This window comes from Accipiter gentilis, chromosome 22 (genome assembly GCF_929443795.1).
Source record: "Accipiter gentilis chromosome 22, bAccGen1.1, whole genome shotgun sequence".
Classification (NCBI taxonomy): Eukaryota; Metazoa; Chordata; class Aves; order Accipitriformes; family Accipitridae; genus Astur; species Astur gentilis.
Window position 1 is genome coordinate 17,152,920 of NC_064901.1, and position 16,304 is coordinate 17,169,223.

General features: G+C 40.2%; 1 protein-coding gene across 4 annotated transcripts in view; it reads left to right on the forward strand.

The window, feature by feature from the left end:
- RGS6 (regulator of G protein signaling 6) overlaps window positions 1–16,304 on the forward strand; it is a 289,871-nt gene that overhangs the window by 22,675 nt on the left and 250,892 nt on the right. The window contains exon 1 of one of the 4 annotated variants that reach the window (XM_049825523.1): window positions 4,900–4,988. The exons of the other annotated variants lie outside the window; for them this stretch is intronic. The gene's annotated coding sequence lies outside the window, so the exon portion shown is untranslated. Of the gene's footprint in view, window positions 1–4,899; window positions 4,989–16,304 lie in introns of those variants that run through there. 4 annotated transcript variants of the gene reach the window in all.

A 16,304-nucleotide genomic window follows, 5' to 3' on the forward strand; every position in this document is an offset into this window, starting at 1 on the left:
CATGTTTTGCATCCTAAGTCATTTTGAAATATGCTTTCTTTTTTTCATGAGAAGCTGTCATACCACGTTCAAGGGGAAGCAATTACTTTTATTCTTTTTTCTTTATTGCTGCGGCTGTTGTCCTGTGTCGTCTTTTTCCTTGTCTCTCCAAAGTTAAATGAACTGAAGAAAATGAAAAGTAACCAGTTAACCAGACACTGAAGTGCACAGGTCTACTTAACAAAGAATTGTATTCTCATTCTTTAGTATATTTGATATTTTAGTTCGAAGGCTACATGTCTTTGGGGTGGGGGAGGGGAATGAGCAAAGGCATTCATTTAAAATGAGATGTCTCCCTACTTTGCTTCTCTTCAACATTAATGGAACTCATTCATATTACCTTGCATTGAAGTGTTTGGAAATTATACTTTGGACCAATAATTCAGTGCCTCTGAAGGTAAAGTGATCCATATTTGTGGCACACACAAGAAGAAATGACAAAGTATTATATGTATTTTTCTAATGCTTTAATTGAAAGTAGAATGAGTGGAATAGGTAGGAAGAATTTAATCAAGGAACACATTAATGAATTATTCAGATCTATTTCTTAGTTGAGAGAGAAAGCAGATCAACTTCAATTTTGTTCATATTTTGATTTTGTGAAAATGGGAAGATTGAAGTCAAATGGAAATGGTTCTGCCGTTATGTTTTTAAACTCTAGATGGAAATGGTTTTGTGTACCAGAGTCTTCTCAGAGTATAGTGCTTCAGGTGTCACTTCTGTTCTCCAACTCTACCAGCTATTTTGAGTTGTATTTTTTCCCTATTTGATGAAAATGGGTTTGGTGGCCTTTGCATATTAAGAATTTTCCTCTCTGGCTCTGTTAACATTTTGTATATTTTTTCCTTATGCCTTGCATTAGTTGGTAGTTTTAGCAGGGAGACCTGGAACTGGAGGGCTGTGGAGGCTGTTTAACAATCTCTGTATTTGTGAGCACAATTCTCCTCTCCTTATTGGCATGACCGTGGCTGCAGGAGCTGTTTTGGTGCTGCCCCAGAAAAAGGGAATATTTCATTCACTGATCCTATAATTAGATGCCTTTCCCCATCAGTAAGGCCACACAATTTTATTAAACGTGGGCTTGTAGCTACGTACGAACTAGCTCATTCAATAACTTGCACAAAATGTCACACAAATCTTGGCAGCACTGGGTTCTTGTCACTTGCACTGTTCCCCACTGAGCTCTTAATAGTAAAATTAACTGGAGCTGTTAATTATATTTTTTCTATGCATGAACAAACAGAGCTACAATAATGGCACTACTGTTGTCTGTTTGTATGCTGAAGATAGTCCAACCAGTTATCTGTGGGAAAAACTGTGACTAAACCCACCTTTTTTTTTAATAATGTGAAAGCATTTGTTCTTTGGAAACAAGGAACCCAAGTGCTTTTTTCCTTGGTCCTCCTGCCAGGAAAGGTGACTGACTTGGGTAGTTGTTTTTTTGGGGGTTGGGTTTTTTTTTTGTTTGTTTGTTTTTTAAAGTATTTTTGACTGGAAAGCACTTAAAACATGTTGAGTTATAACAAATTTTTCCTTTCTGCATGCGAGAAGGAAACCTCTGTTTTCTTTTTCAACAATAAAAATGGTATTGAAGTTGTTCATAGTGTATTTAGCAGCAATGGTGTTTTCTTCCTCCCACTTGAGATGTTTGAGAGTTTCAGGGGGCATAGGAAAGACATTAGCCAAACCTGCATGAAATTGTGACAAGCTAAAAGTTTTGTCGCAGTGGCCTTTGCTCTGGTTCTGTCTGTGCTAAACGTTCAGAGTGTGTCTGCGTGTCTGGCGTTCGTGGGTAATAGTGTTTGAAGGAAAAATAGAGGACTGGAGGAGAATGCAGCAAAAGTAGGTAGAAAGGATAAGTGAACTGGAAAAGTCGTGCATTTTGGAGAGAGAGTTAAGACTCAAGATTGCTTTTAAAAAAAACATCATTTGCTGACTTAGAATTGCAAGAGATTATTTAGAAGTACTTAAAGCAGTTCTTCAGTAGTCTTAAAAGTATCTGACTCCACTTGTGGACTGCATGCAAGCTCTAATTGTAGTCTGCTGCTGTCATCATTGTCCTTAATTTTGTAACTTGATTTATTTGAGAAACATCTGGCCATAGAATGAGGTCCTGAGTCACCTCTGAGGTGCAGGCGAAGGCACACTGAAGCTACATGCTCCTACTCCACTTTGCAGTTTCCTGACGACTTCCCTGCCCTGCCCCAAGTGTTTCATCTGACAGTCTTACCGCTCTCAGGATGTAGCTGTTTTAAGTTGGTGGAAGTTAACTGAAGGTTGGGTGGCCTTTAGGCTACTGTTGTCTCAATAGCATCGAGTTCATCTGCCAGGCTGAGGCAGTGCAATGGAAGGGAGACATGGTCATGTGCTAGGGCATATACCCTGGGGTGGACACTGCTTTACTCTCCTGCTTTTGATGCATTCAGTTGAAGTGCTGAGAAAAAAAAAAAAAAGAGTTAATGACCAGAGAAATCATTTGAATATGTCAAGTTGCAGAGAGCTTCTTGGGGTGTTCAAGAACAAGCAGTTGAGATGTTTCTTTCTAAATTAATTACAAAAACATGCAGGAATAGGTAAACTGGCTCTATTACTTTAATTATTTTCTCCCTAGTGTCTTAATTTTTTGCACACTTATTATGGCAGTTGACCAGCTTTCTCTGTGGCAGCTGTGTCACTCCAAGAGTATTTTGAACAGGGCAAGAAAAATCCTTAGGCTGGGAAACTGCTTAACAGAGGGAGATTGTAACGAAAGAGGAGACAGCTGTTTTAGCTTCTAGGCTTACACCTTGCAGCCAGACTTGAATCCAAAGTGTAAGAAAACAATGACAATTTGCCATTTCCTTGTAGGTCTGCTGGAAATCATTTCATTCTGGTTGATTTTGTAGCAGACAGACACCCCTTGCAAAAGAAATTACCCTGGAGACACCGAAGTAGTATGAATTGAGATGTCCAGAAGATACCAGTTTGTCCATCTTGGCTCTGATGGTTTTGGGTTCTGTATCCACCGGACCTGACAGTTTGATCCTTTGGGAAATTAGCAGCTTAGAAGGGTAAGGCAGCAGCTTCAGTACACAGGAACCCCTCCAGCTCCCTAGGCACCACCTCACCTTGCCAGTGTTAACTCCTGAAGGGGCTTCTCGGATGTTTCTTCTGTTCGTCCCCCTGGTGCTCAGCAGTTTGGATAAAAATCACACCCAGATCTTGAGTTACTTTAAGGTTCACTTCAGCAAAATTTGAGAACTCTTGGAAATGCCAAAATGCAGCCCTAGATTGGAGCCGGAGAGTGCTTGTGAGGTGCACAAGGAGCCCCTCGTTGTCTGTGCTGTTGCCAACCATGAAATCAAAGCTTCACTAAGTACTGGCTGCCTCTGACATTAAAAAGCCAAAAAAAAAACAAAAAAGAAAAACCCAAACCAACCCAAAACCCAGAGAAAAACACCACCAACAACTGACCAGAATGAAGCTGATGGTGAGTGTGGTGGTAAATGCCTAATCAAGTGATTGGGAATTGCTGGAAAAGGACTTTTCCACTGCCTGTAGTGAGTAGTTTGTAACTGCTAAGAGCAATAAGGTGACAGTGTGGCTGCTTTTACCTGGGGTACTGGAAGTTTCATCTGTTTTATGATATTCTGTCTTTGGTAACCCAGCAACCTCACCTTCTGTGTCCATATGTATTTACTAAGTTTGGGGTTTATGTGGGTTTTTTTCCCCTCAAACATTGCTGCCTTAGATCTTAAGCATTCATACTGATGCTGGAATCTGATCCAAGAAATGTTTTTTTACCTCTGTGGAATGCTGATGAAATGTTTACCTAATGGAAATCAGTATTATCTTCCTCGATTCCTAAGGATGAGGCCTTTAAAAGGAACATCTGAAATATTTAATAAGAATTGATGTTCGTTGTTAGTTCAGTAAGTTTACAAGCAGCTGAACAAATAGTTGAATCGTTATAAAATGGGTCTATAATTCACAGAGGAACCAAATGCTGTGAGGTACATTTGTTTGGGGATATCAGAATGAGAATTCTTTCATTTAAAGAAACTGTTTATGAAAACTTGTGTACAAGGTATCAAGTTATCAGTAAGGATTTTTATTGGGTTCCTGGTGGTGTGTTTATCAAATCCAGAGATGAAGACCTGACTAGCTCAAGTATTGCAGTGCACCCACCCAACACATTGCCTTGATTTAAATTCTTTTGCTGCCTCATTGAAGGCAGGTATTTGAACCTAATCCTGTGGCAACAGGTGTGTGTTGTCACAGCTGGACTCCTGACTTCTGTTGGCTTTTTTCCTTCCTCCCATGACTGTTGTGTTTTTTGTTTGTTGGGGGTTTTTTTTTGTGTTTTTTTTGTGTTTGGTTTTTTTACAAATACTTTTTCTGTTTTGTGGAATGAAACAATATGTCAAAATCATTACATTTTTTAGAAAAGCAATCTTGTTTATCATCCTTATTATGGGACTGTTGCATCAGTGGGGGGCTGCAGCAGTGGTGTAGGAATTTAATTTCTTTCCTACTTGCAGTGAGATCAAGGGACTGCGGAACTTCCGTGTTTTTTGAATTCGTATTCCAGTCTGATGACTTCTTGATCTTGGAAGTTTTTCCAAAAACATCACAAGAAACAGATTCTCTTCTCTGTGGCTTCCTGGCTGAAAGTGGAAATGCGTAGCAAGCCATTTAGGTGCATGTCCAAAGCTGTCCTCCTGATCTTGGCAGACATAGCAGGTCAACTAACCAGGGAGCTAAATGAGGCTATTGCTAATTGTTTACTCAGGACTGCAGAGAAGAGCTTGCAACAGGGCAAGTGGTCCCATGTGTTGGAAGAACAACATATTGAGGAGAGATGGGTTAAAATCGTGCAGGAAGAGCTCAGGAAGGAGAGGAGGGGGGTGGAGGAGCACTCTTTTCCCCATCAGACCATGTGTTGAATCTGTCTCACCGTAACTTCTAAGGTAATGCTTCCATAAAAATTGGACATTCCTGTTTGGTGTGGCTAATGGTTTCGTGCTTTGTCTAACCTACTCCAGACTCCAGAATGTCAAAAGCATTTCTGCACTGAAGCAGGTAAAGCTTTCAGGATCTTTCACACACATCCCCCCCCCTTTGTCCTAATTAAAGCCAGAGTGCTTTTTTTCTCTTAGGTTCATAGAGAAAGAAAACAAAATTTTCCACAGAGTCCTGTAATGGAAATGTAGCTCTCATCTATTGCTGTGGAAATCAGGTTAAGTAAAAGCACAGGCTCTTGGCCTGTTTAATGCAGGTTTGTTAATCGTGACTTTTCCATTTCTGCTATTGCTTTGGGTCAGAGCATGAGTAGCCAGGCAGTGGGTATGGAATTCAAAATTTATTTTTTACACATTGCTGAAATAAAAGCTTCTCCTTGCTGAAAAATTAATTACTGAGTGTTCCAGCACCTTATAAGATATTCATATGTTCTCCCGAGTCCTGTCTCTTCCTGTTTCAAAGTGCTGTCTTGAGAGCAGTTCAGGCGAGAGAACTGCTCAGCTGTACTTCGTAGTCTTCCTCGCTGCCAAGGAGTCTCAAGACGGCACTCGAAAACAAAGAGACTTACTCTAGGGAAAGTATGAATATTAGATCTCTCTGGTTTAATCACTTGGGATACAGTGGCCTCAATTTGCGCATCTGATGTTCTAGGAGTTTTGTTGTGGTTACTAAAGTGCATCTCAAAATTGTTAAATGTAGGGTTTTTAGAGGCATTGGAAATCCCAGATGGGTAGTGCTGTTGTGGTACGGTTGTCCAAGGTCTGTGTCCAATGTATAAAGAAATTGATGACAAAATCGGTTGTCTCTAATGGCTTTTTGTAGTGTTTCCATTGTGTTTGGGTTTTTTTCCCCTCCATCTTTGAAATGGAGAGAAAAGAATAATTTGCTGGTTTTGCTTCATTTGGGAATGCATGGCATAGATGGTAGCCTGATTAAATAGCAACCCAGAGCTGCTCGTTCTTGAAGGGGGAATAGTTGTTAGCATCAAATCTATGACATAAAGAGAGAGCCCTCCAATGAAGTGGGTCAGAGTATTTTTTCTGGCTGTATTTGGAGTGGCAGCAGTGATCGATGTACTTCGGTGCTGCTGTAGAGCTACTTGGCTCATCTATGTTCATAAAGTTGTTTTTCAGTGTTGTAATCCAAATGCTACTGCTAACCTGCCTTGCATTTGTTACTCTTGACTTTCTCTGTGGTTTAGCAGTTCCTTTAAGTCAGCTACCTTAGTGCCTCCTCTGAATGAATGAGAAGCTGTCAAGAGTTTCGAGCATCTGAACATTATGTGATATAATTATTTATTTTCTTTGAGAGGCTAGTGCAGAGTTCAAGAGGAGGAAAAAAACCCCCCTACTTCCATCTGATGAAGTTGATTATGTTTGTCAGATTCTGTGTACTGAGCTCCATGCAGCAGGATGGAGACACCAAATAAAGACCACAAATCTACCAGCAGCGATGCTAGTAGTGATGTACAAGTGATGATGTACAAAATATGTCTTTTGGAAGCAGTGTATGTGCAGAGCTAAAAATGAAACCTCTCATGAAATACCTCATCATGATAATTTATGGAAACATGAGGATTACATCTTGTTCTGTGGAGAAGCAAGGAGACAGAATAATGGTGCAGGTTTATAGGTCCCTCAAAGCCAATTTTAAATATGAGGAAAATGCTGTAGATCATCCTTTTTCATTTATTATGACTGGCTGGGCAGGCAGCGTAAGGTAAGACAGCTGCTGTGTGGTAGCATTTGAGCGTATGAGGACAGAGCCACCCCCCTTCTGGTGGATCTTAATGCTTTGAAGCCTGATGAAGTAGTGATGCTCGCTGTCAATGAGCACAGAGGCACTGGGGGAAAGGAAGCATGGGCAGATGGACTGCAGGGCTACGTGGGGACAACTTGCTCCGCTGCTCAGGTTACTCTGTTGCTGCAGCAAGTGCTCTCCCAGGGCAGGCAGCTGAGCTGAAGGAAGCGTGTATGAAGTACAGTCAGAGTCAGTGCTGGTGCTCCCAGCTGCACCTTCAAAGTTACTGTCCTGACACCTTATGCAAGAGTGGAGGGAAACCGAGGTCGGTGGCCTTTCCTGCTCCGAGATGGTGCAGGGAACGTCACCTTAGGACATGCGCGTTTTGTCTCTGCCTCCTCCAGCTTCTCTGTGCAAGAGGATCTTTTATAAGTAATGTGGCGTAAGAATAGGTATAGGAGGATCCAGGAGGCTGCTTAGTCTGCACGTTTGTTGCTGACCTCAGTGTCCATCTGTGCCTGCCTTTGTTCCTGGGTGGTATGTGGGGAGGCTGAGGACCCATTTTAAAGCTAACAGGTCTTTTAGCTTATACAGAAGTTTGCCCTGTGCCTGTATCCCAGTGAAAATGTTCAAAGTCCTCAGGAAGAAGCAGCTGACACTACTTATTTGTATGCAAGGCAGCTGAAGCATCAGTAATTCTAACAGTCTCAGTGGTCCCAGTAATCCGTCTGGCTCTATCAGCAGAGCCTTCGAGAGCAAAGCTTAAAAGAAATAAATGCAAAAGGCTTGTGTTACAGTCTCCGGGTAGCAAACGCATTGGAGGTCAGTTGAGGTGTTTGACATCACGGTGATGCTGGGGATGAAAGGTGGCTTTGTAATATCGGGAATGGGGATGGAGGTTTAATATTTTTGAGCTGTTACAGGATAAATAAACTGGATTGCTACCTTCCATATCATCTGTGCTTTTTCTTGCTATGGGTCGCACTGCTGTCTCTGTTCTGTCACCCACCTTTTAAGTTACTGTGTCTTTATTCATGATTTTGGATTGTCTGTTTGTGCAAAAGCCACAAGTTTGGGTACCTTGTTATTGCTGATTGAACTAACATCTTCGACATCAAACTTGCAATATGAAGCTACAGAGGAAATTAAGTGTGTGGCATGCAGCTTATTCTTAGTTTCCTCTACTTTTTTTCATTTTAATGATTTTTGGGAGTGCTGAACTAATTAAAGTGGCCAGTAGCTTTCAGTATGTAGTTTAGTCTCAGACAAAATTAATATCTTGCTTCAGCCTACTATAATTCCAGAGGAATGTAATTTACTGGTAATAATGTTAAAAAAATCAAAGCTAAATTTGCTGAATTGGCTGTGCCTCTGTAGAATGGGGCTTCTTTCTAACTAATGGGTTGAAATTAAAATGAAATAAATACCCATAATGTTTCTAGAGATTTTACTGTACATAATAATTTCATAGACTACTGAAATGCAGCCACTCTTGGCTGAATAAGTATAGAGTTCAAAGCTGAAAGCTGCTTAATATTGAGAGCTAAAAAAGTGTTCTGTATGCGAAGATGCTGTAGAAAGATTTGCCTGGATCAAAATGTAATAACTCAAATTGGAATTTGTCCCAGATGCTGGGACTGATACCTTTACTATCACTAACAAAAATAAGTATTCAGTCAGTAGCTGACATTACAGTCTGGGAGCTGCATTAATACCGTACTAAGCAAGGGATTTGGTCTTACCCAGTGTATTACCAGCACAGCTTCTGAAGCACACCACATCTACTTTGGAGTTCTCCCGCCTGCTAATTGGACTTTTCGTTGCAAAAATGCTAATTCAGATTTGGCTGTCTTTAGGATTGTTAATGGCTTAACCCAAAACTGATAAAAGTCATTGGATATGCTCCCCTTGCCTTCAGCAAGCTTTCGATCAGGACTTATGCTAGTACAAATGAAAAGGGTTGCTGGATTTTGCCCTAAATAATTTACCTGTAAATGAAGAAAAGTGTGTGTGTATGTATGTATGTATATTTTGATGTTTGCTGAGCTATATTTATGCTTGAGTGTCAGCTGTGACTGAAAAGAAGTTCAGGTAAGTGGAAAAGTCAAGTCCATTTTTACTGAGTGGCCAGCTCGGGTGTGGTAAGAACCAGTGTATTCTTGTGTGTTTTTTCAAGTTGGGGCGATATGGTTGTTAAAACCCGAGATCTGCCAGTGCTACAACAGGTAGCAAGGAAGGTAAAGCTTGTTCGGTGGAGAGCTTCAAGTCCAAACAGCATGGGCTACCAAGATGATCAGGAGCCTAGAGCATGTGTCTCATGGAGGGAGGCTGCGGGAGCTGGGCGTGTTGAGCCTGGCAAAGGGGAAACCTAACAGCAGCCTACAGAGGACTGAAGACTAATTGCAAAGCTGATGGAGCCAAGCATTTCTCAGTAATGCCAGATAATATATCAAAGGACAAAGGCCGTGAATTACAGCTTGGGAAGCTGAGGTTGAATGCTAGGGAGAGAAAATTTCACTAGGAGGGTAGTGCTGCATTGCCTGTGTTACCAGAGGGGTAGAACCTGATGTCTGAGGAGGTTTTCTAACCATGGCAGCCTGCTCTGGAGGGGACTGTGGCTGAAAGGCCCTCCTGTGCTCCCTCCTGGCCAACCTGGTTCTCTAGATGTACTTCTGACAACGGGCAGAAGGGACTTGTGAAAATAAAGGCTATAGCCCCTTCTACTACCCTTTGCATGTTCTCTTTCAGCTTGTGGGGGGGAGCTGGCAGCTGCTGGTATCACTCTATGGCATCATTCTAATTTGCTTTGTGCAATAAAATAATTTTACATTTGATTATTGAATCCTTCTAGATGTGTCTGTAGCATAAATTGTCTCCGTGATTTTGCAGCAGAAGACTGGGCCAAGGTTTTTTTAGTTGTTTTAAGCTTAAATCCTCTGTATGTAATTTCTGAATATTAATATGATAGGAAGACAAGCAGGAAGAGGAAATTTAAGAAGAGTAACCATTGGACTGTTAGATATAAGCAGTACAGAAAACATCCTCTATTAGTAAAGGCTGCTTACATATTTACAATATTCATATTTTTGCATGTATAACAAAGGTGTGTGCATGCATATGCATGTGTATGTCTGTTTTTTGCATAGGTACAGTATATGAATATATGTGTGCATGTGTCGGGGGTTTATTGTATTTGAAAAGAGAGGGAGAAATATCCTGTGATGTAGGTGGTGGAGAGAAATTTAACAGATCGGGGATTCTGTTTTTCTTTCTTTCTTCAAATCAGTTGACTTCACTCAGCCTCAGTCCGTTCAATGAAAAATATCAAAAGCATTGCTTTTCCTGTATCATTCTCTTCCTCTGTCAGTGACTTCTTACTAGTACAGTTTGCCAGAAGACAACTCATGTTTTGTTTTTGAGAAGGCTTTGGCATTTCTTTCTGTTCTGATGCCAAGGAAAACCAAGACACTATAAAAATATAAAAAATGAAATGAATATGCCCCTCTAAAGTTGCTATCCTGGAATTAAAATAAAGTTGTCATCATATTGCATGAAAGCATTTCTGCACTTAAGTAGTATAATCTTATAAACTTAAGTTTATAACAGAGTTCTTGTAAGTTGTGAAGCATTGGATCACTTACTAGGTGAGTATGCCATCCCGGCTAAAGCTTGCCCCGAGTCCCAGGTGTGGTTTCCACTGGCCCTGCAGGCAGGCACCTTGGGAAGAGCAAGAGTCAGTACTGCTGGAGGAGCTCTGCCCCTTGGCACAGCCCTCTCTTTGTTCTGTAGTCACCAGTATAACTTTGCATTAATAAATTGAAGACATCCCTCACTATATTTGTATCTTCCTGTATCTAGGCAGACTAAGTCTAGCCTTTAACCTATCATTTTGCTCTGTCATTAGCTGAACTAGTCAGTTCCTGCTGTGCATACGAATATTTTTCTCCTGCAGCCTCTCGTCTATGACCACTTCCCTCCATTCTCTTTCATTTGGTATTTCTTTTTGCCCTACCTTACTTCAGTTAAAAGCCTTAACTTCTAAAGCATTTAGGAAAAAAAAGCTCTGCAGAAGTCTGTTAGCATTACTACATCCCCTCTAGCATCCTGCGTGCGTGTTTTCTACCTATTCTTTAGAAGAGGAATGTCCTTTCTCCCTGTGCCTGCGCAGCACTTAGCCTAATGGCCCATGACTTGAGCTCAGTCCTGGTTCTGAGTTGGGCAGCGAAGGAGCCCCATCCCAAGGGGAGATGCTCATAATACTTTAATTACAGCTGTCTTGTAAAATCAGAGTAGTGTTCACCTCCTGATGGGTCGTAATGTTTTTGATTTCTTGAGATGCACATATGGTTTATCATGTAGATATAATTTTTAAAGCAAAACAAAGTGTTCTTGTATTCCATTAGAACTAGAAATCCAATGGAAGAGTAACTGAAATCCTGATTAACAAAAAAAGATTATATTCTTTCTGCTACACAAATTTAAAACATAGCTAATTTGCCCGTCTGTCTCCTGTCTAGTGGTGACGGACATCTGAGTATTTAAGTGACTTTGTGGTTTGAATAACTAAGGCTTGTGGAACTGCAGTTTAAAGCCAGTGGAGCAAATGGTTGCAGCTTACTGGGATTAATTGACTGTATTTCTGAGCCAGCATTTTGGCTTGTGGAGCTGACCTCTAGTGCTTAACAGCCAGCAGGTGTATATACTACACCAGGTCTTAAAAGTTAACTGCTGACTCCTTGCTCTTCAGTGGCAAATAGTATGAAATGATCAACACTTTACATTTCTAAATGAGAACTTGTGCTCTAGAAGAAACTAATAAATGTTTTTTTCCTGCAGTTCAGGCTAGGCCTGAACAGTCCTCAGGTGCTCAAACAGGAAGAGGTGACGATGCTGTGTTCCAACAGATGCTTTCTGTTTTTTTCTTTCTCGCAAAGTATCAAAGTATCGGTGGAAGTTCCTATGCTGACAGCATTTGAGTTCAAAGTCCTCTGGTCACACTTCTGCGAGTTCTCCTTCTGTTGAGTTTACCCTCCATGTTTGCATGTACTTTAAAATAGATGGTTAAAATCTCCATTTCTTCCCAGTCCATCAGTCTCCCCTAAGACTGCCAAAGACAGCAATTCTGATGGTAAGTAAGGTGTTACGGTGTTGGTGTTACAACTGGGTCTCAATTACACAACGGTAACCCCACCAAATCAGGCCATTCAGATTAGCACTTGCTTAATGAAAGTGAAATGCATTTTTTCTTATTTACCCTCTCGGTGCCAGATTCAAAGCAATTACATGGATGTTGAAGGCTGTATATATAAATGTGTTGAACTGTTCATTTTTATGAGTGTGTTGATCTCTTTCTGTCCAGATTAGTTATCTTCACTTCTGTTCCATCTGAGGAGAAAGAAACAGCGTCAAATAACTAAGTTGGAGAAGGAAAAAACCCACAACCTGAAAAAGTGCTATTTCAGGCTTCTACAGTGGTGTTTGTAATTCTGTGGGAGCTGGGGCCATTTGAAAGACAAGACCTCCAGTTTTCATGATTTGGAAAACTATCAGTGTTGCTGTTTTCCTGGAATACTGAGTTGATATATATTTAAGTAGCTAAAACTGGCCCCCTCCCACCATGTTGTAGCCAATTAATGAAACAACATTAACCTTACTTTGGTATGGACTTGCAAGTTATTGAACTCAAGCACTTTCCTCTGTTTTGGTCATTAATCTTAAAAGAAAATGTTTCCATTATCAAGGAGATCAGTATTTTGTTTTATTTTTAGTTAGAAATGCATCAATAAATCACTGGAGAACAGAAAATGGAAGGACTTTTAAAAGTCACTGATAGATCCCTTTTCAAACTTTAGCTAAAGATTCCTGCTTCATAGTCTACATACATAGGCTAGATCATTATTTTTGAAATAATGATGTCTTTGCCTCTATTGTTCTAATTTATCTGAAATCTTATTGTAGGATATCTATAGGAGATATATTAACAATACCTTAAAGAAACAATGAGCTGCAGACAAATTTTTTTATTTGCTTCTGTCTAATGAGTCTGAGTTTACCTCAGGAGAATTGGGTGCAGGCAAATTACCTTCCCAGCAACAGTTTCCTTCTCGTCTTGCTTCAGTCATCCTTAGAGGAGAGAGCTTGGCATCTGAACTGCAGAGCTTACTCTAAACACTTTGGGTGGCTACTTAAACCAGCAGTGGAGCAGAAGAGATGAAAGTTTATCCTGTAGCCAGGTTTTTAAAACACCGCTCTGAAAAACTCATCCCCTAAGTTTTTACTTGGATATCCAGGTATTGTAAAGATGTGATGCCGTGGAGCCGTCATTGAGTTTAGAAAGGAAGCTCTTGAGTGTCATTTTTGAAAATCAGGACTCTTAAGGTCTTAAATAATTAAGATTTCCTCAGTGTCTAAATAAATGCTTTAAAATTGGAAATTCAAATTAAAACAGTATTTGTAACCATGCAGTTGGCATATCACATAAATAAAATGTGCTGGATAAATCTGTTAGCTACCATGCCAAATAGCTACAGTTCTAGCAAGAGACAGTTGTTGTCAGCTGTTTGGACTCCTGTATAGTTCAAAATGTCAATGCATTATTGCTGAATAGTGCAAGGGAAAGCATTTGTTCAGAGTCCCACTCTAAAAGCATACTAGAGAGAGACGTCAGGATGCAAGATCAGATGGCGGATACCACAGGATTTGGCTAAGATGCTTGATGTCTAATGACATCTTATAGTTATATTGATTATTTTATTGCTTCTGCCAAAGAGTGACAGTGTTCTTGCCTGGGCTCTTGCTGAGCAAGCAGACTCAGTTTGAAATGTATTTTTCCCCTCTTTTGTTTCACCCCTTTGCCTTCATTACTAATTATTTGCCCTTATCTCCTGTGGGAGCTCAAACAAATGCATAAGGACCTCAAACCTGTTGAACAAGGAGAGGAAATCCTGAAATATTAGCAGGTTTTGAGTTCTTTAAGAGGAATAATGATATTTTTAGCATGTTCCAAGTTTTCTACCATCAGATCAAATGCAGTCTAGTTCATTCTCCTCTGCTGGCATCTGAACGCTGTCTGATGTCAGCCCCACCAAGGCTACGAGAGCGCTGCCAGTTATTGCTGTAGCACGTGTGTCACTGTGGGAACTGTGTCATTCCAATTTTTTGGATTGCAGATTTTGCCAGAGCTACATAGATGGGTACTGAAAAGACCTAGAAATGGCAATGCCCTGGTCTGAAAGCCTTGACTTTGTCCTGGTTATTCCCATTCAGAGGCCTGGGTCTAACATGGGAAGTTGGACTACTCTGCCAGGCACTGGGTGAGGAAAGGAAGATTCGTTTCTCTTGTATTCTCTAAAGTTCCTTATACTCCCAACCTGGTCTTTCATGGTGAGGAAAATGGCATTTTCATCTGCCATTGGCAGTCTCTGAAAATAGAAAGGTCTATTCATCAAGTGAGATTTCTTTTGCTTATGTTTCTTTTGGTGACTCTTTCTTCAGGATTTTGAGCGTGGAGATGGTCAAAGCAAAGAGGGCTTCATAATTAAAAAAAGTATTCATGTTGATCCACATCCTGTTCTATCTTATTATATGGAAGCAACTTGAGAGGAACAAGTCATCACGTCAAAAATTCCTTCCCCTGGAAAGGTGGTAAGCTGTAGCTGAAAACATGTCTGCATGCATTTGATCCTGGTTTCTTACAGCAACAAGTCTTTTTTAAACTTTTCATTGGGAAGCTGAGGATCATAATCCTTCCTAAATCAAGCAATGAATAAATCTCTGTTCAAATTCCGTCTGTCACCTTTGAAAATACTGCCCATGTAGTTTATGCTGTGCTGGATATGTCATGAAGTGAAGGAGGAAAAAAAAAAAAAAAAAAAAAATTAGCCTTCCTCTACTGTCTAAAGAAAAGAACAAAGTTCTACACTGCATGTTAAAGGAAAGAATGGGAATTGTGTAAAATAGGTCAGACATGTATTTAATTTTAAGAGGCTTGCACTGAGAAAGGAGAGAGAATAAAATTTTCCGTAACAGCAATCAGGTAACCCTGAAGTGGAGTGGTTATGAAATAATTACACCCCAGAGGGATTAGAGGCATCCGCCATTGCCTGCTGCCTTGTAATGCCTTGGGGATGTGATTAACTTATGATAATTAAAGCTTTTATAGTGGAAATACAGTATGAACATGGAGAGTCTGAAGAAGTTTCAGGGTTGTGGCTCAGTACAAGGTCTAATGTTCATGTTAACCTATGCTGTTTGCTCATCTGTAAACATTCTCTTTCTTTATACATGTTTCCATGTTGTTTGACCCTTGGTGGCACCATAAATGAGTATTTCCTGGGACCTGAATGATTTGTTCAGTGCCTTGGGTTGCATTAGTATGGTGCTACTGCATGAGTGATTATCTGAAACGTAGATACCCTTGATAAGGACTGTAATAGCTTCACTACTTGTCAGTTTTAAACAGCATGGGGGTGGGGATCATACTTTTTGTGGTCTTCAGGACAGTAAAGCTGTGTAAAGCATGTAAGCTGCTTAGAGAGGACAACTTCTGGATGGTCCTAACCTTTGTAAAGTTCAGGTGGTACTAAGTCAGAAACGTCCCCATTCTCATTTACTTTTGTCTGGTGCACGTTTAAGTGGAGGTCTGTCACTCCCCACTTATAGTCCTATGGAACATTTTGCAGCCTAGTCTCTTCACCAAAAGTGCTTCCATCAGTTTTCTCTCAACTCTGAGAAAATGATTCCGGAGAAAATCTTTTAATTTCATTTTTCACTATAGTAAGAATGCTAAAACCAGGGAACCTTGTCTTCACAAAAAAAGGTGTAGTGAAGATATTAAGAAATCTGGGCGTTGAGAATTTAAATTTATTTCATGGTTATTCCCAACCTAGATATTATGCTTCCTTTCTGTAATTTCATGTAATCTATTTGCAAATTGGATAAACTCATCATAGACAAAGAAGTTGGTGTGGAACAAGAGTGTCAATATGAAAAGGATTGCCATTTGAAAGTCAATTTCTGAATTTTTTTTCCTAGGTAGGTAAGTTCTTAGGCTCTTCTTGAAATTTTCTACTTCATACAAAGTATATGTATGAAATATGAAAAGAGAAATACAATGGTCTCAAAGTATGAAATCTTCCATATGTGAAATTCTGTGAAACACTTCTGTTTTTTACATTTGCATTGCACCGAAGAAGCTAAGCCCAATCATCAGCACAACAGAAGTGGTGTGCATTGGCATTATTCACGTGGTGTCAGTATACTCTTCTGAAGAGGCGTCTTAGTTACTTTTACCAAGAGAAAAGTGATGTATTTCAGACTATGTAGTGGTGCAAGACATGTCTGTCTTGCATGTTTTTATTTCAGTGACTGTGTATTAGTGTTTTAGTATTTTTGTGTCTTAACAACCATGGATATTGTTTGTAGCATTATGTAGCAGATTTACCAGAAGCACATATTTCTCAACAGGACAGTTTGTGGGTGGGTCGCTCCCCCAAAGGCTGTGAGTGGATTGACTGTAGAAATTT